The sequence below is a fragment of the Acomys minous genome (genome assembly GCF_964271855.1).
Source record: "Acomys minous genome assembly, chromosome: 11".
Taxonomy (NCBI): domain Eukaryota; kingdom Metazoa; phylum Chordata; class Mammalia; order Rodentia; family Muridae; genus Acomys; species Acomys minous.
The window spans coordinates 55,417,363-55,445,066 of NC_140492.1; the positions used below are offsets into that span (position 1 = coordinate 55,417,363).

Below are 27,704 nucleotides of genomic sequence, written 5' to 3' on the forward strand. Positions count from 1 at the left end.
AATTTTTATTTTTTACTTTTTTAAGAGTAATTTAACCAGCATTTATTCAGGACATTCTTTTGATGTCATTTTTAGTTATTGAAGAATAACAAAACAATTGAAATAGCAATTTCTGACTTCATAAGACCTTTGTGAAATCACTGAAATACATATTTAAATTTTTATTTATTTTTGAAAATAATATAGTGTTTCATAATTGTATTCAGTCCTAACTTTCTAACTTGAATTCTCCTAGAACTCTTCCCACCCCCTCCCCCAGGCCTGTTCTTTTATAATGTACTTATTTAACCCACTGAGTCCTATTACACACAGAGACATCGGGGTCTTCCACTGGTGCATGGACAACCTTCCAGTGCCACGCTCCTAAAAACAAGTAACTCTCCCTCCTCAGAGCCATCAATTGCTAACAGGTTCTCATGTAGAAGTGAGGTCTCACAAGCCCTTCCCCATCAGTGATGGGAATTTTGACTGGTTTGATCTTGTATAGATCTTATGTAGGGCACCACAGCTATGAGTTCATGTGTGCAACAGCCATGTCCGTGCCATGTTCAGGGCCGTCTTCCCCGTCCTCTGGCTCTTACATCTAAAGTGGTTTGTTGATTGACACAATCTCCCCCTTTCTTTCTTCTTTCTCCTCTTTCTCTAGATCACCTTTCTTTTTCAGTGGAGGTGTTTACAATGTTCAGAGGGAACCAAGGCTTCCCTACTTGGTCCAAGTGGCTGTGAAGCTTGTGTTCCTGAAGAAAAAACAAAACAGTGTTCTTCAAGTTATTTCCTGTTCCATGTAGAGTTGATGAAGACTGTCCCCTGTTGAGTAGGCTGTCTCCTCATCCTGTTGTGCGCTTTTCTCTCAGCACTCTTTTAGTTTTTTTGTGCAGCTCCATTTGTCGCGCCATGCTATGACTTCCTGAGTTAGAGGAGTCCTTTTTAACAAGTCCTGGCCCGGGCCTTATCTTGCGTGTCAACCCTATGTTTTCCTCTAAAGCGTCAAAGAAGCAGTTTGTCTTAACGACATTCTTCACCCATTTTAGTAGATTTTTCTCTACAAGGTGAAAAATAGAGATCTGGTTGTAGTCAATATGTGTGTATATAGTTCTCTAGGCCATATTTAGTCCCCTTTTTCTCTGATATATGTTTTTGGCACATTTATAAAAAAGAAGAAAAAAGTAAAGGAAAGGGGGGAAAAGGCCTGTAACTGCATGAGTTTCCGAGTCCTCTATTCTGTCCCATTGACCTACTGTCTACTTTTGTGCCAGGAGCACACTGTTTCTGCGACTGTGGCTATATAGTGTAATTTGAGATCAGATATTGTGATATGTTTCAGCTATTTGGGGCCTTTTTTCTTCTATATCGATTTTATAAATGTTTCTTTCTATTTATGTGTAGACTGTCATTGGAATTTTAGTGAGGCTGAATGGGATCTGTGTGGTGCTTTTGATGATATATCCATTTTTCATAATTTTTCTGCTCACCCGTGAGCAGTGTCTCCTTTAATTTCTTTGTTTCTTCAATGTTTTAATGTTCTCGTTTTGAGGTCCTTCGCCTTCTGAGTTAGACTTATTCCTAGGTTTGTTGTTGTTGTTTGGTTTTAGTTTTTTGTTGTGTGTTTGTTTGCTTGTTTGTTGCTATGGTCAGCTGAGCTTAATATGTAGACCGGGCTGGCCTCAGAGTCACAGAGATCTGCCTGCCTTTGCTTCCCAAGTGCTGAGATTAAATGCCTTCACTACCATGCCCAGCAAGACGGTGCCTCTTGGTTGTTTTCCACCACGTATGCCAAGCTATCTGGCCAGTGGACATATGAGGATTCTCCTCGCTCCAGTCCAGCTGGCATATTCTCACAGAAGCACTGAGATTGCAGATGTTCCTGCCATGCACCTGTGCTTTACAGGGGTTCTAGGGATTTGAACTCGGGTCCTGGTGCTTACACAGCACGCACTTCCACACACTGAGCCAGCCATCTCTCTAGCCCCTGATGTTTCTCCTTAAGCCGTCTCTACCTTGTCTAGTCTAGTGGCTTTCCACGGGACATTTTCATTTTGATTCATTGGATTTTCATTTCCAGCATTTCTGTTCTCTCCTCAACCCCTCTCAAAACCTGTTTATTTGTTGAATTTTTCATATATGCTGTTAACTTTCTCATTCTCATCCTGAATTGGTTTCCTTAATTCATTTGTCTAGCTGTTTATGCCCGCGTAGAGGTCATAAATCATCTTTGTCAGTACACTTCTCAAATATTTGCCCAGCCATTTCAATATCTTTGTGTTCACAAGTCAATGAGTTGTGATCTTTTGGAGGCACCATCTTACCTTGCTTTGACGTATTTCCTCTGCTCCTGGTTGTGGTGTAGCGTCCACTGGGGTGGACGTCACTTCTGGTTTTGTTTGGGTGACTGCTTAGTGGGCAGCTCTCCCTCGTGGGCTCAGTCTCCAATAGCGCTTAGAGAATTAGCCGCGGGGTAAAAGCAATGTCTAGATGTGACTGAGCAGTTCCCTACAGTTCCTTTCACAATGAAATGTTCAGCTTGTGACTGAAACAAAGGAGAAATGGAGGAAAAAAGAGAAAAAGAAAAAAAAGGTTTCCTTCCCCCCCCCCCCAATAAGGCAACCAGAAATATTTGTGACACGATAAGGAAGTCAAAGGTGATATGTGTACACACAAGAAATAATCTGGAAGGGGACTTAGAGAAGCTAGATGTGTGCGTAACATGGTGACACTAATATGTCATCAAAAGGCAGAAAACAGGAGAGCGTAGCACATAGATGTCGCCCCCAAAAGAATGTGATAAGATTATTGAGAGCAAAGACTCATGTGGCGAGACAGTTCGACATGGCAGTGAGCATGCTCAAAGGAAGGACCCTTGGGGCTCCAAGAGGGAGACACACCGCGGACTGCCAAACCGTATAGATACAAGATGCTCCTGAAGTTGAGTTCTGTAACTTCTGTAGCAACCTCCTTGCTTTGTGAATTCTTCTGATCTTGGCTGTGATAAGTAAAATACTGCCCCTTTCAAAATGTCTGCCTCCGATCCTTAAAACCTTATGCTATCTTTCAAGAGACCTATTTATTTTTATATGCTGAGAATTTTGCATACAAGCATGTATGTGTACTGCACACCTGGCTGGTACTCTTAGCGGCCAGGCAGAAGAGGGTGCCAGATCCCCTGGTACTAGAGTTACAAGCAGCTGTAAGCTGCCGTGTGGGTGCTGGGAACTGAACCAGGGTCCTCTGCAAAAAGCACCAAGTGCTCTTAACCGATGAGTCACCCCTCCAGACCCTCTACACGTTATCCTATATGGCAAACGTTTACGTGAGCTATAGAAATCTCCCCAGGCAGGTTAGAGAGCTGCGCTAGAAGAAGTGGGAGGCATACGAGGTTTGGGGTCTATCATTGCTGGCTTTGGACCTTGGAAAACAAGGCCATGAACAAGGGATTTGGATCACTTCCAGAGGCTAGGAATGGTCCTCGCTTGACAGACAGCTAAGAAAGGAAGAGTTCATTCAGCTCTACAGCTCAGAGAGCTGAATCTTGCCGAAAGACAAATACGGGAGTGAGCATGAGCCATCCACAAAGACCCAAAGGAGCGAGCATGAGCCATCCACAAAGACCCAAAGGAGCGAGCATGAGCCATCCACAAAGACCCAAGCTCATTGACAACCAGTAGGAAAATACCCTCAAATGGAACTTCCTCCAAATACGACATCAGTCCACTTCTCAGACGGAAGAGCCTTGAAAGCAACTCCCTGGCATTAAAAGTCCTATCTAGAGTTTGTTTTGTTAATTCTGCCTTGGTTATGCATATTATCTGATGTAGGCCAGTGAAAAGAATAAGAAGGAAGTACCAAGCCTATTCTGGGTGATTTCTTATCCCTGCTCTGGATTAATAAGAAAAAAAAAAAAGCAGGAGACAGTTTATTATTAATTTATTGTCTGTATCTAATCTGAAGTTACCCTATCAGTTTGTACACTTTGGACTTTGCTTGACTCAAAAAATGTATATAATAGTGCTCATGAAGCCAACAGTTTTTACAGTTTGCCTCCCTACAGCAAAGTTCAAAGAGTCTTGGTTCCCATAGCTTTTTTTTTGTTTTGTTTTGTTTGAGGCAAGATCCCACTATATAGCTCAGGCTAGCACAGACCTTGCTATGTAGGCCAGCATGGATTTGAGCTCATAGAAATCTGCTTGCCTCTGTCTCTTGAGTGCTGAGACTAAAGGTTTGTGCCACCATACCTGGATAGTCATAATTTCTTAAAGGAGGATGCATAATTACGAATTATTATCTTCATCTAATCTGAAGTTACCCTATCAGTTTGCACACTTGGCAATTTGCTTGTCTAAAAAAATGTTATAATAGTTCTAGTTATAACTATTTCTCAAAGTACAAGTGTCTTTTCCAAAGTGATTCATTTTAATCAGCATTTAAACAGAAACCTCCACAGAGTTTAAAAACTGAAAGTTGGTGATCTCATCACATCAAAATACTGAAGTTAGCATCCATTCCAAAAGTATGGGTCACACTTTGTATCATCTGATTGTCTGCTTTCATTTTTAAACTGGGGCTTTCTTGTAATTATGCTGACTTTGCCATGGGTATCAAAAAACCATTTGATTATTTTTTGTTTTATATCTCTCTGGGATACTATACCCAGCCACAAGGTACCATAATTTTTAGAGGAATTTGGACAAAAAAAAAATCTAATCACATTTATAAAGAATTTGGGAACTCTAAAACAAACAAACAAACAAAAAACCAGATCAAATGTCTTGGTGCTTTCAATATGCCTGCACCAAGATGCCAGATACTGGATACCTTAAAGGAAAACTTTAGCATGTTTTTTGGTTTGGGGCAGAAGAACCCAAGGTCAGACAGCCACATGGTGCAGCACCGTGACAGGCTGATGGCATCGTGTGGAGGGCGCATGTGTAAGAGCAGCATGTGGGGATGTGCATGTCTGCAGGAGAGAGACCACGGTGAGGAGCTGGTCTTCATAGCTACCTGCTTTTACAGTGCCAGTCCCTGAGACACAACTCACTCCCTCCCATGGGGGTACATATTCATTCTGCCAAGTGTAGGCCCCAGGGCCAAATTCCCTCCAACCAGGACCCACCTTGCCCCCACAATGTGCTTTTAAGCATGTGAACCTTAGGGGCTCGACCTCATTGAAATCAGAGCATCAAATGAACCATGGATGCTTAACCCGAGAAAAGGCCTAAGAGGATAGAGAGCCCACTCTCAAACATCCAAAGGAAGTAGCTGTCTCCAACAGTAAAGATCAGACAGGAAACTGTAGCCCAAAGTGCATCTCAGCAAGGGGAGATTATGAAGTAGGAGGGAAGAAGAGCAGCCTAAGAGCTGATGTTCCCTTCAGACCGTGTGGAAGAAGCCGGCTTCTGTTTCCTCCCAACTGCTTCATGAATTGCTCCCTGCAGCACACAACTGGAAACCACACAAAATGTGCATGAAACTATTGTTTCGAGACCTTGGGCATCAGCTACAGGAAAAATAGAAGCACAACTAAGAGCAGAGAAAAAGCAACATTACGGTTGCTCACAGCTTACCGACTGTAGTCAATGGCCAGGTAGGATTCCTGATACCCGAAACTAGGAAAACGAGGCAAGAAGAGAATCCTTCAAAAATCCCCTATCATACACAGATGCCAAAAATCTTAACAAAATTAGATGAAGTGGAGCGTGTTCTAGGAAGGTGAAAGTGAACAATCAAAACCATAGGAGTGACAGTCGTAAAGACAGACCAGAAGAAACCCCATGTGGTCATGTCAATGGATATGGGAAAAACAGGTGACAAAATTAACACTCATTCATAATTTTAGAAAAGAAAGGAAAATGCTCACGAATGAGGAATTCAAGGGTAATTCCTCAAACCCACAACGAACATCTACCGAAATCATTCTGATGACATCACACTGATGAAAGACAATTGCTCCTCCTCTCAGACCGGGAGAAGGTGAGGGTGCCCAGGTTTACAGCTTTTGTTCAGCACTGTGCTGGAAGTCCTAGCCAGTGCGGTAAGACTCAAAAAAAAGCTTGCAGCTTGGAACAAAAAGGGGAAAAATCTCCATTTCAGGCAGATAACATGATCATGTTTGTAAAAGCCTTTCAAAGCTATTAAAAGCCTATTAGACCACATTGAAATCAGAGCATCAAATAATGAATGCTTAACCCGAGAAAGGCCTATGGAGGATAGAGCGCACACTCTCAAATATCCAAAGGAGTAGCTGTCCCTAATGGCTGAGATCAGACTAAAAACTGTAGTCCAACATCAAAACAAAACAAAGCAAAACAACCAAATTAAAAACCCCCCAAAACAAAATAAAATAAACAAACAAACAAAAAGACAAGGACAACTATACTCTACATACTAACAATAAACAAATATTTTTTTAAATGGGTTTGTTTGTTTGTTTGTTTGTCAAGAAAGGGTGTCTATATATGTATCCATGGATGTCATGGGACTGGATCTATCTGGATCTGGAGTTTGAGGCTGGCCTTGAACTCACAGAGCTCTGCCTGCCTCTGCTTCCCAAGTGCTGGGGTTAAAGGCGTGCGCCTCCACCACCAGGCCAGAGAAATGTTTCTACAGTTTCTAGGATCATCAAGAAATAATAAAAGTTTGGCAATACATTTCACAAAACAGTTCCACAAAAAATTATCATTGGGAAAAGGACATAAATATCAGTCAATGAGGGGGGGAAAAAGAGCAAAAAAGAAAATAAAATCAAACAGTCAGTGCTTTTGATAAGAATAGCAAGTAATTCCATGCTAAAAGGACACTGTTTTTCAATAATTGGTACTGGAATAATTAAAACCCAAGAATTTTACAAAATAGCTTAAGGTAGATAATAGAGTATCTAAAGAAGCTACAGTTAAAACATTTCTGAAAGAAAATATCTTTGTATCTTTAGCTTAAGCAAATATTTTTTGGTAGGACTCACCACAAACAAACCACCACCACCACCACAACAACAAAAAACCCAATGGGTATAGTAAACTTCATCAAAATTAAAATATTTGCCCATTGACTTTGTCAAGAAAGTAGAGTCACAAACTTGGAAAAAATATAAATATTTCTAAAATATACATTTGATAAAGGAAATACATATAACATCCAGTTACATGTTACTAATCAGAGACGACCCACCAGCCAAGAATAAAATACTGTCATGTAGAGAAAAATCGCAAAATGACAAATTTCAAAAGTTTTATGCTGAATGATGGCAAAAGAAGACTGCATTCCGTAATCCTGTTCATGTGAGCTTCAAGATAAAGAAAAAGCCAAACAAACCAACTGTCATGGAGGAGCAGGGTGGACTAAAGGGGCTGGGTGAAGGGATGCAGAAAAGGAACCTACACAACTCTTTCTGTCTTGATTGCCCCAGGGTTGCATACCATATACATTTGTTAAACTTTCGACTCCAAAAGTTCACATCTCGTTCATGGGTATACCTCCACAAAGATGGTCATTTTTAAATATGCACCCACGTAAAAGAGAACACCGGTGACCGGAAGACTATTTTAGTAAAGGTTGAGTCACAAAGCCATCGGGGTATTGTCGAGCGGTCCCTAGGATTCCCAGGCATGCACAGGAGAGCAACCCATACCACTCTGAGAGGGACAGTGGTACTACAACCTGTCAATCAAACAGGAGGAATTTGAGCCCCAGTTTGCAACTGGGCCTTTGGAGAGCTAGCTGGCTGGGGATTGCCTATTTCAGCCTGTCCGTGCAACAACACAGACATGGTAGCATTTGGCAGCACCATCTGGCTAACCTTCCTAGACATCTGTATCCTTGGGACTGATTGCCTCTTCTCCACCTTCTAAACCTACTTAAATTAAAAAAAAAAAGCAACACTTTTCTGTCATTAAATGACTAGTAAAACTGAGTGGGTTACCCGCATGCCCCTCTGTTTCAGTGAGGATGCCTCTATGAGAGGCTGGGATTATGTCCAACATTAGAGCTTAAGGCACAGGCACCAAAAGGATGCTTTTTTTTTTTTACCTTGGGGATGCAAATAACTCCTTCCCAGCCCGCAGTCATAATTTCTCTCTGAGAGCCAGTGTTCTAAAGCCTCGTGCCCCCCTCTTCCCACTTCTATGGGGAGTATGGCTTCTGAAGTAATTTTTTAAAAAAATCTCTTTCAGAAACCAAAATGGAGAGCGAGGGGGAAGAGGAGACTGAGGAAAGGTGAGTCCTGACTTGGCAACACTGTTGAGAAAGGTTTGATCCACCCCCCACCCCACCCTGCAGTGCCTGTAACTGGCACTGAGGCATGTTGGGACTTACAAAATAAAAAGCTAGTGGGGGACACGGGAGAAAGTAAGAGAAGAGAGAACATGGAGGAAAGTGGCTGTAAACAGATGACAGTGGCCAAAGCACAGTGCCCTGAGGCCACGTTGAGTCAGTCAAGGTCAAGGAATAAGCAATAACACAGGGCTATGGTGTGGTGAGCGTAGCCCATGTCCCATTCACCATGTCAGCTACAGCTCCCTAAAAGTGCCTGAACTAGAGAGCACCCTACATATGCAGAATGAATAGAAAGAAGAAGCAATGAATAATAACATGTACCTTTGCACCTGCTCTGTCCACCTCTCGGAAGCTGCTTCGACCATTCCTTCTCCCCTATTCCTCAGCTCTTGCCCCTATTGGCAATTAGCACTTTCTCAAAAACCTTTCCCTAGACCTACTCATGTCCACCTGCTGCAGTATCATGAGGCAACCTACTCACCTGAAATTGCCTCAGGAAACGCACTATTCCATAGAAGGCAGAAACCACGGCAGCTGAAAGCATTGCTCCGCCACTGCCCCCAGAAGCCAGCACAATGCCTGGTGTACCTAAATGTTCCTGGTGACCAGTCCTCCGCCAACATGACGCAGTGGGGTTGTCCGTTCCTCCATCCCCACTGAGGAGCTGGGAGCTCCAGAACACCAAGACACTGACTGCCTGGTTCTGAGTAGTTAAGAGCCTGGTTGAAGAGACAGTTTTAACTCCAGGCTATAAGGAGCTCAGCGCTTACCAGGCACTAGCAACAAGACTCACTCCAGGAACTGTGGGTAGAGAGCCGAAGTTCTGAGGTGCTACTGACCCTGTAGGGCTGAGTTCAGATTGTTCTCGAAGGGCGTGCAGAGGGAAGGTGTCAGGAGGCAGCACAAAGGCAGGGTGAGGACCAGCACCAGGCAGAAGAAGCAAAGGGTAGGTGTTGAGGGGAGCTTGGGTGACGGTGACAGTGGGGCCTGGCTTCGGTGACAGTGGGGCCTGGCTTGGGTGACAGTGGGGCCTGGCTTGGGTGACAGTGGGGCCTGGCTTGGGTGACAGTGGGGCCTGGCTTGGGTGACAGTGGGGCCTAGCTTGGGTGACAGTGGGGTCTGGCTTGGGTGACAGTGGGGCCTGGCTTGGGTGACAGTGACAGTGGGTCCTGGCTTGGGAGACAGTGGGGCCTGGCTTGGGTGAGAGTGAGGCCTGGCTTGGGTGAGAGTGAGGCCTGGCTTGGGTGACAGGGGGGCCTAGCTTTCTTTCCTTTTTCTGTCTCCTCCTCTGTTTCAATACATTGTTTCTATTTGGCAACTTTGCAGAGGTCTCCAACTTGTGTCTTATCTCTGAGATCTACCTAAAGTGGTCCTATTGGAAACCTCACCCCACTTCCTGTTTTTGGTTTTTTATTTTTCCAGAGTTAAAAATCTGTGTGCCAGAAATGAGAAGTCCAGCATCGTCCACGATCCAAAAGCGTCCTCAAATGGCCAGAACACCCTGCTCGATTAACTAAAGGACAACATTCGTGACAGTGTTCACATTTTATCCCTTTTACTTTGCAAGTTTGGGGGCAAACTCTTTGATTTCCCGGAAGTCAAGATAACATAGTCATCAGGTTAGGTGGTGCTGTGAGACTCCCTCAAGGTAAAATAGTAGCTTCTGCTCCCTATGCCAGGAGCAGACACTAATTCTCTGCCTTGCTTTGCTTAACCCAGTTCACTTTCATAGGCCAAGTGCGCTGAAATAGCTCCTTTCCCGAGAACAACATTTTGGATCAGCCCTCTCCTCGTTTTGCGCAGTGTGTTCTATATGGAATTCCTTGTTGTAGAAATACTGTCTTTTATCTGTCTTGAATTCTAAAGTGATATCCCAATTCATCTCGTATACGTGCGCCTTTACAACTACCTCTTCAGTTGGGGGTGGGAGTGCTGTGTTCGATAGTATTTGATATGCTTGTGTTAATATCTAAAAATAGAAAAGAGTGTGTAATATTCTAGATAACTACAACACTCTGGAGAAAGACCCAGCATTTACAAGGAATGCTGTCCCTTTCTTAGGATCAGTAATGAATACCATGACTTAAGTGATGCACAGGTGACAGTTAGCACAGAATTCTCAATGCTGGGAGATCAAGAAACACAGAGATGGGACCATCCCCAGGTCCAAGAGCCACTCCTATCTGGGCTGCCACTCACACTGGGAGAACCCACCTGTCCAGCTAGCAATTCACAAGCCTTACCAGGCAGCACAGGAGAAAGCAAGACATGCTCCGTTTATTTCTCCTCTTGAGAAAATGAGATGCTGGTGATGGTCTGGTGACAGCTGTGCAAGGACAAACCAACAAAATAATCAAAATAGGGGAAACCAATAGAGTCCAACCAATGGAAGCTCATGCAAGGAACGCCCTGCCCAGTCCTTTGATGACCAAGAAGCCAGAGATAGACAGTGTGTCTCAATGGACACAGACAGTAGTCACCTCGGGCTCAACAGATGCTTTAATGATCTCCGTGTTTCAGATACAGCTGGATGTCAAGTTATGGAGAAGGGCAGTCACACTGATGAGACACAGAGAGAAATGCCAAGGCTCTTTCAGGCCAAGGTGTGAGTGGAAATAGGAAAAGCAGAAATCGCAACACTTGGAGGCTCCCTTCGCCTGCAGATGTTCCAGCGGGCGTGGCTTGGCCCTTCAAAGGACTAAGAGCAATGGAAACAGAAAGCAAAGATGAGAAAACTGTATACAAGGGAGAAATAGCCTCATAGAAAAGTGGTAGGGCATGGCATGGAGTTGTCATCATGCAAACTCAAAGAGGGCTTGGGGATGTGCAAGCAGAAAAAAAAATAATAAAACTGTTCTTCGCTGTTTATATAAGGGGCCCTGGGGGTTGTAGACTGTTCTGTGAGTAGGCTCACGGCTTAATGTTTCTTTTTGTACATTTTGACCCTGCCTGGCAGACTCTTAGGATTTGGCCTGTTACTAACGTATTCTGTACAGAGTAGATCTCAATAAAGTTTTCTTGCATTTATTCAAGTTTACATTTTTTCCCTTTCCACGTCAGTAGTAACAGTCATGCCTCATGTTTCTGTGGCTAAAATTCTCTGACTACTCCCAAATCCTCTTTCTTTATGTCTTCTCTACTCACTATATAAGGAATGAGGCTTGTGTTTGCCTAAATATATATCTCAATAATGAGACATCTTTAAAAATCGAGTAAAATTGACTTTCTGAGTGCCAGTAGGAAACCAACCTCAGAATAAGGTTGTAACCCTTCAAACTGAGCAGTTTTTAAACTCTGTGCATATGCACATGATAAACAAATGCTTAATGTAAAAATATTTCCTTAAGAAAAACCCTGATTATAAAGTAGTAATATAAAAACATATGTCACACAAAAATAATGTGAGAAAAGCCAACAATATTTGGAAGAAGGAAACTGGACTTTGTGAGGAAGAGAGCTCTGTCCAGGTTCCTCACTAGAGGGACCCAAGCACTGAAGACGGTGCCTCAAAACACATTGGTTTGAAGACTGAAATGCTAACGCACCCTTTAGTGAGAACATCTGTCCTTTGCATATTAAATTTTCTAAATTTGTGTTGCCTCACATTTTTGGGGGGACGTAAAATCCAGCTGAAGGAGTCCATCAGGCAAGATACTAGCTAACACTGCCTGTTTGCCACGTGCTCTGCTCTTCAAAACCTTCCCTATTGCTGTCCCGCCCAGTCCTCACAATGACACTCATGGGATAATAGTGGTGGGGTCTTGTGCCCATTTTGCTCGTGAATAAACCGAAGCAGAGAGATGAGAGAGTAATTTAGCATCTATTGCTGACCCTTCCGTTTAGTCTCCCCACCCCCCAACCCCCACAGACACCCTACTTTCTATTCCCTCGGGGTGGGGTGTAGAAGAAACAGCATTTTGCCGGCCCTGGTTGACTGCATATTTCACGTCTTGTGCTACACATTCTCAGTGCCCAGAGGTGGTGACTTCAGGAGACAGGAACTGTGGCCTAGGAGGCACATGATGAGATGAGTAAAGGGAGGTTTGGTCATGGGGAAAGTGAAACAACTCTGCTGACCTCCCACGGCTCCCTCCGCACTGCCATTTGTTGTTATCCTATTGAGCCCCTCCCTCCCTTCCCTTCCCTCTGCCATTCTGAGGCAGTTTCCCCTATGCAGTGTCCTCACATTTCCTCATCTACGTTTGAAAGCCAAGAGTCATCTTTGACACCAACCTTCTGACTTTGCCCACAGAACCCGCTTCCAAACCTACCTTCCTCCCGCTCATCACCAGATCAGGTCCGGAAAGTACTCCTCCAGCACGGGCCCCGCCCCTTGCCTACTCATTCCAAGAACCATGCAACTGATCAGCCTTTCTCTCACTGTACCCTAACTAAAACGCCCAAAGGAATGGAGTTATCCCGTTCATGATGTTTTCCCTAGACATGCCACTCTGATGTTACAAAACTTTCCACAGACACAGTCTTACATTCTCTCTCTCTCTCTCTCTCTCTCTCTCTCAATCTCTCTCCCCCTCCCTCCCTTTCACACAGTGCATGTGACCACTGTGTGTGTGTGTGTGTGTGTGTGTGTGTGTGTGTGTGTACACATGCATGTGTGAAGACTTTATTCAAGTAGATCGCTCTTGCTACAATTCAGAAAAAGATCCATTCTCACACGTAACCTCTGAGCAACTGTGGTGTGGTCACCTGCACAAAATTCTAGCACATATGAGGAGCTTCTGGAGTTGGTGGTTGCTGGAGGAGGAAGGTCGGTCACTTTTCTTTGTGGGTGGTCATTGGCAGGTTTCCCATGTCCCAGTGGGTGGTTCCACACCGGCGTGTGCATAGGGCGCACTAGTTAGACTTGTTATGTTAAAAATAAATGCATAAACAAATAAAATCAAAAGACAAATAGCAACAACAACAAAGAAAGAGAGAAAGAAAGAAAGAAAGAAAGAAAGAAAGAAAGAAAGAAAGAAAGAAACTGCCATGTTAATATAACTCCCTGATTCAAACAGATCTAGATTCGGATCTAAATTGCCTTGGATAGATTACCTAACTTATTCATCCATAAAATGGAGTAATGGCAAGACCCTGTGTATCTTTTTACTGTATCAATTTCCATTTTACCCATAGTGTTAGTGTGGTGGTTAGCTTCAGTTACCAACTCAACAGTGGCCTGCGAAGTGTCTGAGGGAGAGATTGCCCACTTTGGGTTGGCCTGTGGGGGTGTCTGTGGGGGACTGTCTCAAGATAATTGATATGTGAAGACCCAGCCCACTGTGGGCAGCACTAGTCCCTAGGCAGGGCCTCCTGAACTATATAAAAGTGGAGAAACCTAGTTGAGCACAAGCAAGCACACAAGCAAGCTCTGACTGAACAGTCTTCTCAGCCTCCAGGGAGGTGTGTATTGACAGCAGATGTGCTCCTCCCAGACAGGAGGAGCAGGATTAAAGAAGACATAGACCTCTATTCAGGAGAAAACTCTACCATGTGGCTACCACTCCATTTTAGTAAAATCCTTATTAATGAAAAGAGAAAAAAAAAGACTTCCATTTCATGGTATCATGTACTTGTAGAGGTCAAAAAAGAAACCCAAGAGTCCTTTGTCCTCTCAGGAGACGAGGGCTAGGTACCAGAGGGACTGGGAAGCAGGGTCTGGAGAGAAATGGGGAAGCGTTTATGGACAGGCACACACAAGGATGTGTGGGGTATGGCAAGGGTGGAACAGAAAAGGAAACATACCCATTTGCAGCAAGATTTCTGGGCCCGAATGTACGGGTTTGGAGCTCCTTGTGGAGACAGTGATTTCTGAATGCTCTCCATGCATCCTAAGGAAGATACTCTCTGGTGAACAGTGCATGAGCATTCAAGAAAAAAGGTGTGGACGATGAAGGAGAAAGCGAAGAGACCCAGAGCAGTAGGTTTTTGCATGTTACGAATCAGCACGTAATAGTTCCCACATTTTTCAAAAAAAAAATTCCTATTCATCTACAATGTCAATTACAATAATTAATAAATTCTTATTGGTATCTGTGAAAAGAGCCACACCTGACACACCTTCTAGTGTTTTTAAGAATCTATACATGAAGTGTCTAATTCAAAATGGTAAGGTTAAGTCAACCATAGACACTGTGTCTACTAATGATGTTTCCAAGACAAACAAAGTGCCCCTGAATTCCTCATTCTAGAACCCCCACCTTCCCTATTTATATGTACACAAATACAATGGAGTATTTTTATAAACAAGTGTTACATGATAAAAAAAATTATTATGCTATTATTATAAAAACATTCCTTTGAAAAAGAGGCATGAGCTTGGCTTAAAAGTGGCCCCTCTGCCTTGGCCATGCTGCTAGCTCACATGCAGCTGTGATTTCTCTACCCTTGACTTGATTGTGCATAGAGCACTGATCCCACAGTTACACACTGTGAATTTGTGAGGTTCCTAATTGCCCAGAGTAAAGGGCAAAAACCCATTAAGTTGTTCCTACAGTCTATCAGAATTGGAAGAAATATGCAGAGCATCCAGACACCCATCCTATTATTTTAAGAAACAGGTAAGAATCGAAAGTAATCATCAGGCAGCAGAGGAAGCCATGAGCAGGGCTCGGCCCTTGTCTTTATAGGGCGCTTTACATCAGCCCCATGTCTGTCCCTCCACTCCTCCTATTAGTCAGGAGAGCTAGAAGGTGGGCATCAAGAAGTGTACGTCTGTGCTAGCAAGGCCTTTCAGTCAGCCGTGACCATGTCATATGGCCTGGCTGTGAACTTCATCTCTCTGGCTCTGTTTCCTTGTTTGATAAATAAAGAATGCCCGCTTACCTCATGGAAGCAAAGGTAAATCCTAAAGATGGGATGATCGTGTCACTAAGTAGTAAAGTGCTTTCCTAGCCATGTGCTAGGCCCTGGGTTCGATCCCCCGGACTGCTAGGGAGCAACAGTTTGTAAAAAGTGAGCACTATAGTTCAAATAGGGAGAAAAGAAAGTAAAGGGAGAGAAAGTGAAACAGGAAGAGCCTTATCTAAGAAACAGTTGGATCCTTTGCTTCCGCAGGGTGGGGTTGGGTATGGTGGGGAAGCATCAGTATAGTGAAAATGAGAAGAAGGAGAAAAAGAAGGAAGGGCGGGGGAGGAAGCAGCCAGCCCTCACTGTAGAGTTATTCTTATTACCCTAAGCCCAGAGCCTCTGGCCTCTGGCCCTCCTTCTGAAAGCCAGAAGTACTCTCACAGTCCCTCCCACATCAGTCTCACAGTGCACCTGCCTCTCAGCCCCTCAACCAGAGATGATGACTCATGCAATTTCTGAGCACTCTGGACTGCCCCACCCCCACTGACTGAGGCCCCTTCCCAGGATCTCTTTATCTTCCTTTTGTTGATTCTTTTTCCCCCCCTGACTTCGAGAGTATCTATTTCTCTATTACAGTGGCAGGAGGCTCTGTTCTTACTAAATGTAACGTAAATTTATATTTAGTAACTAAGTGGTTAGGCTGAGGGAAATGGAGAGAGGGTCTCCAAGGACAGAAGCTCCCAGGCAAGATTTTAGAAACCGGTGGTCTAGTGCAGTGGCTCTCAGCCTTCCAAGTGCTGCAGCCCTCGAATACAGTTCTTCATGTTATGGTGGCCCCCAACCATAATTATTTCTGTTGCTACTTCATAACTGCAAATTTGCTACTGTTATGAATTGTAATGTAAATGTCTTAGGTGACCCCTGTGAAAGGTCACAGCATAGGCTGAGAACTGCTTGCTGGTCGAGAGAGAAGTCATGTTTGGGGCAGCGGGCAGGGAAATCAGTTAGGAAGCTGGCACAGTGAGCATAGCAAGGTCAGAATTCCTGTTGATGAACAAGAACAAGCCCCCTAACACATCCACACGGATCTGGATGCCTAAGTTGGCCAGACCAGAGAAGGGGACCGATGGGCTTCATCGATGCAAACAGAGGGCACTGGAAATTGGGGACCACAAAGCTTTCTGTATGAAATCAGAACAGGAAGGGTGAAACCCTAAAACCTGGCGTTGGAAAGTCTGGGTAATCCAGGCGAGGTCAGCAAACTGGAAATCGGGTTAGAAACCATACTCTTTGGCTTAGTCACAAGGTGAAAAGATCGCTTGTCAATCGCAGATCCAGCGCAGGACTAGGGCAAGGGAAACGGCAGGTGTGGACCATCAGACACACAGCACAGAGCAGGGCCCAGGGGCCAACTTCCTTCCGTCACTGCCAAGCACACATGCATCTGATGCATATTATTAGAACATGTCAAGGTATGGCCCTCCACTGACTGTAACACAAACTAGTTCCGTGCTGTTTTCCCCGGTCCACCTGCCACTTTTTAACCACACACTTCACGCATTTGCCCCCAGCCTTCAGGCCTTCCAACCTCATTAAGAATATTAGAGCTGAGGAAACATCGCGTCTATCCTACTGAAAGGAAAAGAGGGCTGGGGAGAGCAACACATGAGTTCACGTACTTTGTAGTGATCTATTCATTTTTCCTCCCTCCAACCTTCAGTGTGAGGTTGGACTCCAAGACTCTTAGTTTAAGGGTTATATTTTAAGACTCTTGCTGGGTAATTACAAAGGAAAAGGGGAAAGGAATGCCACCTTTAATGTTAAAAAACAGCCCCCGTCCAAAACAACCATGTATATTAACATGCATGAATGTCCTCCGGGCTCAGAGTGTTCTGGTTGGAAAGAAAAGAGGGGGAAAGTGTGTTGTGGCAATTATTAAACAGAGGGCAGATCCGTGAGTCTTGAGAATTTCCATTTTCCCCAAGGAAGCACTCATATCCTGAAAAGTGCTCAGGTGGTTTATGCGCAGCAGGAAGCATACATAAAATATGAGGAGAATCTTGATCTTTGGATGGGGCACTGGAAACAGTTGTCACACCTTTCCAAGCCTAAGCTAAGTGACAACATAGTATCATTGTCACTATCATCATCACTGTCATCAGCATCAGCGCTCAGGGCGGAGCTTGGCACTTGGTGTGCAAACAGCTTTACAGGAAGCCAGAGAAATGCCAGTTTCTTTGCCGGAAACGTATGGTTTGCTCTTGCAGAGGACCCGGGTTTGTTTCCAGTACCCACATAGCAGCTGATAAGCACCTGTAACTCCAGTTCCTGGGGATCCAGTGCCCTCTTCTGGCCGCCGTGGGCTCCTGCACCCACATGGGTCTCATACACTCACACACAAATACAACTACAAAAATCTTAAACAGATCTACAGGCAGCATCTTGGTGAACAGAGAAAGCCTGAATTGGCCTTCAGAATCTTTCAAAGTCATTTAAGAAGAGTAGGTGCCATATTTAGGGTTCTATTGCTGTGACCACAAGCAGCAGGAAGGAAATGGTTTAATTCGCTTTACAACTCTCAAGTCACGCTCCATTACTAAGGGAAGTCAAGGCCGGAGCTGGTGCAGAGGCCAGGAAAGAATGCTGCTAACTGGCTTGCTTCTCATAGCTTGCTTGCTAAGCCTGCTTTCTTATAGCATTCAGGACCACCCTTGGGGGGTGGGGCACCACTTTACAGTGCGCTGGACCCTCAATCATCAATCAAGAAAATATACCCCAGACTTGCCTACAGGCTGAGATTTCATCTTCCCAAATGACTGGAGCTTTTGTCCAGTTGACATAAAAGTAGCCAGCACAAGTAAAGGAAACAAAAGTCAATGATGGGGCATCAGACAGTAAAAGGACTTAAGGAAGGCTGGAGTGTAGCTCAGTGATGCAGTGTTTGCCTGGCTTGTATCAACTCCTATAGCTGACCTTACACTGACAGGGGTTGTGGCTGTTGTTGTTGTTGTTGTTGTTGTTGTTGTTGTAACTAAGAGCAGAAGGAAACTTCTGGGTGTGGCAGAATGAAGGGGCAATGTTTGTGTTTGCTGTCTGGGCAGGATAAGGAGATGGCAATTGGTTCTACCTTAAGAGAGTTGTGAGCGATTATGAGGTGCGAAGTTGTCCTATGAAGCTCCATAAGCAAAAAGCAACTTGGTGAGGAAAGGGTTTGTTTCACTCACAGTTCCATGTAACAGCTCATCATCAAAAGCAGTGAGGGCCGGAACTCACACTGGCCAGGAACCTGGAGGCAGGAGCTGATGCAGAGGCTGTGGAGGAGTAACCGTTTGCTTACTGGCTTGCTCAGCCCACTTTCTAATAGAACCCAGGACCACCAGCCCAGGGGGTGGCCTCACCCACAATCTGCTGAGCCCTCCCCCATCAATCACTAATTAGGAAAATGCCCTAGGGTGGGATCTTATGGAGGCAGGCTGTCAATTGAGGTTCCCTCCTTTTAGATAAGTCTAGCCTGTGTCAGGATGACATACAACCATCCAGCACAGGAAGTGACGTCAGAAAGAGGTGGAGAAATGGTGGGGGCTTGGGAAGCATCCTCCTAAAGGGAGAGAGAATTTGTTTAAGTGTTTGACTTAGGGATCAGGAACTGTTGTCAAGGGGGAGGGGACATTTAGGAAACTGACAGCTGTCACTTAGCTGGGGAAGATGACTCCAGAACTCCTGCTTCTATCTCCCTGAGCATTTTTTTTGTTGTTTTTTGTTTGTTTGTTTGTTTGTTTGTTTGCTCCAACATGGCTCTTCTTAAGAGAAAGCTGTTTGAGCTTGCTTGGGTCAAAGTTCTGGAAGCAGTCTCCAGATACAGAGGTTTTTAACATTATTAAATAGATTAAATATAAATTAAATAGTTGTTCTCCCCAGCTGTCTCCAAAGAATCATGGGGGACTGGGACAAAGGCAAACGTATACAGAATAGGGGGAAAGTACCAAAACAAAATGTCACTGGTTTTCACCCAGTCTCACTTGGCCAATGCAGCTGTCCCCGAGAAGCTGTGAGGGGTCACGGATCACCCTTAGCTCCCTCCTCTCTGAGAAGTGGCCTTGGCCAAACAGGAAGCTTTTCCCTTAGGCTTTTAGTCTAGCTTTAAAATTTGATTTTGTTCATCACAAATTTTCAGATTGATTCGATTTATTCAAAAACATCACATTAAAATAACATCATCGTCATTACGGGGGTTTGGAGAACCCACCCAGATTTTATGCCGTTCTCCTCTCCTTAGGCCTGGTCCTGGTTAAGGAGCTGTGCCCCAAGCTACTCTCACCTGTCTAAGGACAGACCTCAGACAATGATTAACTAATGTAAGGGTACAAAAGGTCACCCCCTCTGCCTCAAGGTAGGGTTGACTCTAGTAGAGTTGCTGCACTGTAGCTCCCTAGCCCCGAGTCAGGCTATGGTGCTAGTCCCTAGTGGGGACCACATTCCTGATGAGTTTTATCCCTGCTGTCTGGCTGCCTCCCTTACTCCCTCTTCCTTAGATTGCTCTGCAGACATCACTTGGATAGCCCCGTAGGCTCTGCGCCCAGGACAGCTGTAGGTTTCGTCCTTTTCCAAATCCACTTTATTTGAGATTCTTCAGTGCTTATACCTCCCTTCCAACCCACCTACCCTAGATAGGAGAACAGGAGAAGTAGATCTTTTAGATAGACTCAGTTTCCTGGGAGCGATTCCCCTGGCGTAGTCAGCAGGATTTCAGCAGACCAGCAATTCAACCAAAGTTGCTGCTGGAACCTGGAACAGCAGCCGGAACCTGGAGCCCCAAAGCATTCTCTGGAGCAGTCTCTCTAGGAGTGTCTCTAAGTGGAGCAATGAACAGCCAAACAATACTAAGACCCAAAAAGCCCCCCCACTCCTGTTTTGGATATATATATATATATATATATATATATATATATATATATATATATATATATATATATATATATATCCTCTCAGAGTCTGTACTAAGATGTGTTTCAGCTGGCAAAAACCAAGCCCTCGCATGAGCTGGTTCATCTTCTAGTTCTCTCACAGGTCTGTATCCCATCCCACACTTGGGATCAAAACAAAAACATGTTTACATCCACTACAGACAGCCTACCTACAAGAGATGCTAAGGGTGGGATTTTGACGTTGGCTTTTGAGGTAGATGGCAGAACCATCGTTGTTACCTGGATGGTATGTGTCCTCCCAAAGCACATATGTGGAAACCTACCATCCACAGTGACTCCGCTGGAGGCGGAGATCTGTGAGACATGGCATAGGTGTTCTGCCCACAGGAACAGGGATGGTGTGCTAGGAAGGAGGTTGAGGCAGAGCCATTGCTCCTTTGCGGTTCTGCCTTCTCCCATTTGGGGACACAGCCACAAAGCTCTGTATTAGGAAATAGAAAGCAAGCTGTCACCAGACCTGCAATGTCCCCGTATCTTGAGCTGTAAGCAATGGATCTCCGTCACCTACAAGTTACCCACTCTAAGGTGTTTTGTTGTAGCAGCAGGAACAGATTAAGACATCATGGTAGTGGATTTTGGAGACACTTCCCTGCAGCGGGCTGTGGTGGCATGCTGTGATTGGTGTAGTACCCTTGGTCTGTGGTTCAGATGACTTCCATTAAAGTCACCCGAGATGCTCTTAAAAATTGCCTAAGCCCAAGGCCGACTGCATCACTTTTCCTGGAGCAGAATTCAGCAATGAGCTCTCTAGGAGCTCTCGGGTAGTTGCTCTGTGTTGATAGGCTTAGGAGCTTTGATCTAGTCAAGGTATATTTGAGGAGTTGGAAGGAAATTGACTAACAAAGGACGGTGGAATCGGACAACTGTCAGTAACCACCACTTTGGAGAGAGAGAGAGGAAAAAATCATAGTGACTAATGCCAGAATCTGAACATCTTCAAGTGTTAAGGACACTGGTCTCCTGCCGTGGGAGTGCGGAACCCTCAAAGATGGGCTGAGGGAATTTTGAATTTCCTCTGGGTCTGCAGAAGAGACAAGCTCCCTCTCCTTGGAAACAGGACCTTTCCGTTGTTTGAAGGCTCGAAGGAAGTGTTACGCGGGCCAGATAAAGTGCAAAACGCCCTGTTAAACTTTAATTCTAGACAAACAATAAACAGTGGATAGATTTTAGTGCCCTAGTCTTTTACATACGTATTTTCACTTGCTGGATCTGGCAGCTTCACAAGCCTACCCTCCTCAGGGGTTTCCCCTAGCTCCTAGCTGGCTCCCTGGGGCTTTGTTGAGGTCATTGTCAGAAGAATCTGACTGCAGAAGTAGGAGGCTTGCTAAGGAAGTACATCTGAGGAGCTGCTGTGAGCTCTGGCTCAGGGTCACAGGCAGGGACCACAAAGGCTTGCCTGGAGTGCCACCCTGGGGCTGCTGGATCAGAAGCAGGACAGCAAAGGTCTGAATGAAGGATTTGCCCTTCGGAGGGCCCTGAGTGACAATTCCAACACTCTCTCGGCATAACTCTTGGAGTCCTGGAATAGAAGAATGTCCATAGCTAGTGGATTAGAAGTGCCAGAGTGGTTCAGTGAACTCAGGGGGAAAAGGGATTAGAGGGATTGGAATTAGGGAATGCTGCAGTGGCCTGTCATTCCCTAGAGGAAAGGTGCTTCACTAACCAAACTGATAAGGGCCAAGCTGGGAGTGGGGAATAAAGCATTGTTGAGGATCCAGGAATTTCTGCTCTCATTAGGCGTGGTTGATAGATGGTCCTTTTTAATTGTTGATGAGAATAAGAAGATCCTGGCATACTATGGGCAGAGGAAGCAACTGAGCTCCAGAAACGGCATCATCAGTAAGGTAAACAGCGGCTTTGAAGCAGAAGCAAGGAAGCTTCAGTCTCATGGAGCGTCGTGTTTCTACAGGCAAGGAAATGGTCTGCCATTAGGATTCTGCTAAAATTATATCATCGTGGAGAGCTAGGGGCAAGAATAGGACCAAAGAAAAATCAAGATGACATGTAGGATGCCCATTAAGTTACCTTCATCTTGTTTTTATGAACCTCCTTGTTTTATTTCTTTTACAGCCTGTGCGTCAACCCTGGACAGTAGGGTTTTTAGTCTAGTTTTATATAAACAGAACCAGACCGTATGTTTTCCCATTTACTCATGGACTAATGACGGCTGGTGTTATGAGATACATTTCATAGCATCTTCAGACTGCATCCATCCACAGCACACCCCTGTATAACTATCTGACAGACTTGCCAATGGCCCCAGACATAAGGTCTGCTCCTGGTTTAACATTTTTAAAATTTGTGTCTTGTTTTTATTTTATTTTTTTTACTTGTGTGTAAGAGGTCCATGTGTACATGGGTATGTGTGGGTGTGCACATGTCATCAAAGAGAGTGATAGCTTTATTCCTTCTTTTCCTTGCTTGCTACATTTTCTAGGATTTCCACTACAGTGGTTGATTACAGGAAACATTGGTTTCTCTTAGTTTTCTGAAGAAATGCTTCCAATGTCGACATCATGTGTTGGTAGAAGTCCTTACAGATGGGATTCATCATACTAAGTTTATACTAATCCTAGTTGAAGAGTTTTGTGGTTAATATGAATGGATATCAAATGCGAACAAACGTCTTCTGTATGTTTATCTTTTTATATGTCATTTTTAAGTATGATTTATCCATATTATTCTCAAAGCATAATAAATCATATTGTGTTCCTGAAGATCTTCAATTGTATGAGATAAAGTCAACTTGGTCTTCAATCTTTTTCTTTGTTTTTGGACTTGGTTTCAGGTCTTCACACCCATTTCAAGAGACATTGTTTAACACTTGCCCTTGCTCTGTACTGTGTTAGTCCAGTTTTGATATCAATGGTGCGTCTGCTCCTGGTAGTGAGGTGTGGGCACTTATACCTCCTTGTACTTTCAGGAAGAGTGTGGGTGATTCTGGACTTTCCACCGAATAATTGTTAGTTAGACCTCGGATGAAGCCCCGTTCCACGTATGGTTTTCCTGTTAGGAGAGTTTTTAAATGTTAATTCAATTTCTTCAGTAACATAAGGTTATTCAAGTTTTTCCCTCTTTTTGAATCATTTTTAGTTGTGGTTTCCTAGCAATGTTTCTATTTTATCTGAATTTTCATGTACATTGACATAAAATTCTTCATACAATCTTGTTATCATTTCAATCCATGAAAGAATCTTATGCATGACATTAATTATTTTTACCTTCCTTTCCTCTCTCCCTGATCTCCCTCTCATGCATGCCCTTAATCCCAACAGAACTTTCTCAATTTATTTGTCTTTTCAAATTATGAACTTTTGGATTAATTGATCTCTCTGGTGTACATCTGTTTCCCACTTCCTTAATTTCTGCTTGTATATCTATTGTTTCTTTCTGTGTTGGCTATTTTCTCATCCCTGTGATGAAATACTTCACAAAGTAATGCAAGGAAGGAAGAGAGGGAGGAAGGAAAGAGAGAAGGAGGGAGGGAGGGAAGGAAGGGACATAGGGAGGAAGGGTCTGTTCTGTCTCATAGTTTGTGGGCTTGAGGTCACACCCTACAATCACAGGAAAGGTGTGGCTGCAGGAACATGAGGCAGCTGATAGCACTGCATTGTGGTCAGAAGCATTGAATGTTGGACTCCTGTGCTCAGCTTGCTTTCTCTTCTTATTCAGTCAGGGACTCCAAGCAATGGAACTGTGCCACTCATTTAGGGTGAGTCAACTGATCCAATTTAGAAAAACCCTCATGGGTATATATGGAAATTTGTCACCTAAGTGATGCTAGACTTTGCCAAGCTGGTGATCAACATTAGCCATTGCAAACCTCAGCTTTGATGCTCAGACATGTCACTTTTAAGCCATGACCATCCACCCCTTGTCCCCATAGGCTTATGGCCATCTCATAATGCAAAAATGTACTCAAGTCCAATCTCAAAAGTTCCCATGGCCTTCAACAGTTCCAGCAACATTTAATAGTCCAAAGTCCAAATCTCCCCTGAGACTCAGGACAGCCTCTTAACTGTGATCTCTTATAAATTTTTTTTAAAAAGCTGGGACATTTCCAATATGCCACAGCATGGAATAAAATCCCAATTCAAAATAGGAAAAATAGCAAGAAAAGGTCAGCCAAAACCCAGGAGGACAAACATCAAACCCAACAGGTCCATGTTTGGCATCTGGAGATTGTGATGTGATCATCTGGAACCCAAAGGGTTTGGGAAGCCTTGCCTCTCTAGCTCTGACTCCTGTGGCACACATAACCTCTCTCTTGGGCTGGTTCTGCTCTATGCCCACAGCTTTCCTCAGCAAATAGCCCATGGCCCTGCCATCTCTGACATCCTGGAATCTCTATTTAAACTTAAGCTTCATCCTCACAACTTTACACAATGTCCCCTCAGAGTCTCCTTATAGTGAGTATGGACCCGACACACTTTGCCTGGCCCCAGCGGCCTTCAGGAACCTTGACATAAACAGAAACCATGGTACAACCTTAGTGGCATTCTGTCTAGACATTTCCTCTTGCAAACAAATCAGCTGAGTCCTTGGGACACAGACAGAAGGCAGACAGAGTCTTTCCCAGAATATACCATGAACTACCTCTAGCCAGTGGGTCCCTTGGTCTTCTCTGAAACCTCATGAGCTGGACCTCTCTTTTAGCCATTTTTCTTTCTGAGTTTTTGTCTTTTCAGCCCCCACCAGAATGACTCATTAAGCTCTGCTTACAATAATCTAGGTCTTTTCTAGGATGAAGTTCCAAACTCTATCACATCCCCATCCGTTAAAAAAAAAAAAATTCCAAAGGCCTAAGATTCTCTTGGTCAAGTTCATGCCGGCAACAACCCCACTCCTTAGCAACGATTCTCTGTCCTTCCGCTTTCTCTTGTTTATACGGTTATTCTCTTTCTAATGTTCTTACATTGGTTTTGGTTTTTAAGAAACATTAGTCTGTGTACCCTTGGCTGTCCTGAAACTTACTCTGTAGACCAGGCTGGCCTCGAACTCAGAGATCCAACTGCCTCTGCCTCTTGAGTGCTGGGGTTAAAGGTGTGCACTGCCACCACCCTTCTAACAATTTAAAATAGATGGATCTATTTATTTTCAGACAATCTATACTGCTCTACTAAAAGGTGTCATTTCCCCCCCTACTAAAAACTGTCTTAACTGTATCAAAAAAAGGTGTGTTATACAGCCTTTTCATTATTACTCACTTCAAAATATTTTCTAAAGTCCCTTGTGATTTTTTGTATTACCCGTGGGATTTTTATAACTGAATTTTGTGTTTTGTGAACACTTAGAGATTTCATATTGTTGTGTTTAGTTCTCCAAGGCCTAGGTTAACTATGCTGTGGTCAGAAACATGATTTGCATGAGATCTAGACTTTGGTTCTGTTCTGACTTCTTTATGGTTCAATATATGATCAAAAGTATTATTTATGGGCTTGAAATGTGCACTACAGTCACTGAAAATCACCTTCTCCATGTGTCCCCTGTGCCATATAGTAACTATATCAGTAAGTTTTTTATATTACTATTGGGTTTTGGTATTGTGCTATTCTACCCATTACTAAGAGAAGTTTCTTTATTAAAGTGTATTTTAATTAAAATATAATTACATCATTTTCTCCCTTCCTTTCTCTTCCTACAGCTGTTCTCTGGTACCTCATCCCTGTACTTTCTGTCAAATTCATGGCTTCTATTGCTCTAATTGTTGCTACACTAACACACACACACACTGTTATATATACATATGAAAGAATATTTATATATTTAGGTGTGTATGTGTGTGTGTCCCTACATGGAAGAGTGTGGAGATAAGAGGACAGTTTCTAGAAGCTACTTCTTTCCTTCCATCATGTGGGTTCCAGGGATCAAACTCAGATCATCAGACTTGGCTGCAAGTGTCTCTGCCACTGAGCCCTCTTGCCGACCCTCCTACTTTCCTTTTAAAATTCACATATATTTCCCAGTTCTTTCTTTAGACATTTTCTGTCCTATCTTCTAATTCACTTCCTTTTGTTGCCCATGTTCACCTACTAGTAAAAATTCCCACCAGAGTTTTCAATTTTAATTATGTATTTTATAAGCTCTACATACTTTTAGTTTGCTGTTTCCTAGTCCAGTTGATGTATTATAACAAAACACCAAAAGCAAGATGACTTACAAACAAGAGAAACATATCCTTCACCTTTCTGGAGGCTATGACACGCAAGAGCAAGGTTCTGGCAGATTCAACATCTGACAACAACCTGCTTTCCGGTTCATAGACGAACAACTTCTCACTATGTCATCACAGTGGGAGGAGCAAGTGATTTTTCTAAGCTCCCATTTGTAAGGCTATATAATCTTCGTCATGAGAACTTTCTTCATGCCGCAGTCACCTTCCAAAGTCCTCTTTAAAGATTTCTGCTCTAGAGATTATCAACATTTGAATGGGAGCAGCACAAAAGTCAAATGTTGGACCTAGCTGCTTTACACACAGTGACAGATATTCAAAATCTGGGTAAACATGTCTGTGAATCTTGCTTCTTCTTTGCACATGGCTGTCTTTGCCTTTGTGGGCTCACCATTCTTGGTTTTATAGAAATACTTACAGTTTAGAATGAAAATTCCTTCTCCTGGACTGGAGAGGATCCGCACCCAGACCAAGATCATGGACAGAGGTACATCCCACGCTGACACGAGGGATGCAGACCCTGCTGCGCCTCTTGGTTGGGTTGTTTCTGGTTTTCCTTTTCCCCAAAGGGATAACACTCAAATTTTCACCAGTGTATTTTCCCCGTGTTATCGTTTGGCTTTCTGTTAAAGTTTAAGTAAACGGAAGAAGTAATCAAGGATTCTCACCCACCATTCCACCCGTGTCTTAAAGGGTAGTGTCTCTGGGACAGTGATTGACAGAGAACTTAGCAGTTAGGAACATACAACTCAGTGCTCTCTTTGGCTCCTGTGAGTCTTGACTCACTTAACTTCTGACACATACGAAGAAGCCCAGGGCTTCCTTCATTTAAAAATAAAAGCAAGCTTACCCTTCACTAAATACAAATGCTGGGTTTTTGGTTGTTGTTGTTGTTTCAGCCATTGTATTAATTTCCACACATTCGGTGGCTTACAGAAATCTATCCTCTGACATTTCTGAAAGGCAGAAGTCCCTTTTAAAAAATTAAAGACTTATTTGGTGGGTGAGTGTGTGTGTGTGTGTGTGTGTGTGTGTGTGTGTGTGTGTGTGTCTCCACATGTGCTGTGGCACGAATGCAGAGGTCAGAAGATAACTGTAGCCACAGGGCCATGCTCCTGTTAAAGGCTCCACAATACAACCCTTCCCTGTTCCTTCCGGCTTCTGGTGCCTGCAGACATTCCTTGCCTTGTGGCTGCATCACTCAGCATCTTCAATCCTCACTTGGCCCTTCCTATTCTATCTGACTTCCTTTCTACTATCACTTGCTAGGACTCTTGTCATTAGTCCTTTGGCTGCCCACACTAATGCAGAGCCATCTCTTCTCCTGAGGAGCTCACCTCTTAATAGTACTTGCAAAATCATTTTCTGGATAGGACCTAGTCCACACGTTTCGAGGATTAGATTCGCTAATATGCTTTTAGAAGTCATCTCAACCGTCTTTCTTCTCCAGTAATTAATTGGCTCTTTTTCTTTTTAAAATTTGATTTTAATGAATG

The 27,704-nt window shown here is 43.8% G+C and overlaps 1 protein-coding gene and 1 long non-coding RNA gene across 2 annotated transcripts in view; one reads left to right on the top strand and one right to left on the bottom strand.

Annotated features, from left to right (window-relative positions):
• CD86 (CD86 molecule) overlaps positions 1-11,289 on the top strand; it is a 65,484-nt gene extending 54,195 nt beyond the window's left edge. Inside the window, exons 7-8 of the mRNA XM_084800503.1 lie at positions 8,160-8,202; positions 9,685-11,289. The gene's annotated coding sequence lies outside the window, so the exon portion shown is untranslated. The remainder of the gene's footprint in view (positions 1-8,159; positions 8,203-9,684) is intronic.
• Positions 268-15,221, bottom strand: LOC311608171. Its single transcript, XR_014782862.1, has 4 exons — positions 15,088-15,221; positions 14,008-14,093; positions 2,307-2,527; positions 268-737 (listed from the first exon to the last, which is right to left on the bottom strand). It is a non-coding gene; the product is annotated as an uncharacterized lncRNA (long non-coding RNA).
• Between the last annotated feature and the right edge of the window lie 12,483 nt (positions 15,222-27,704).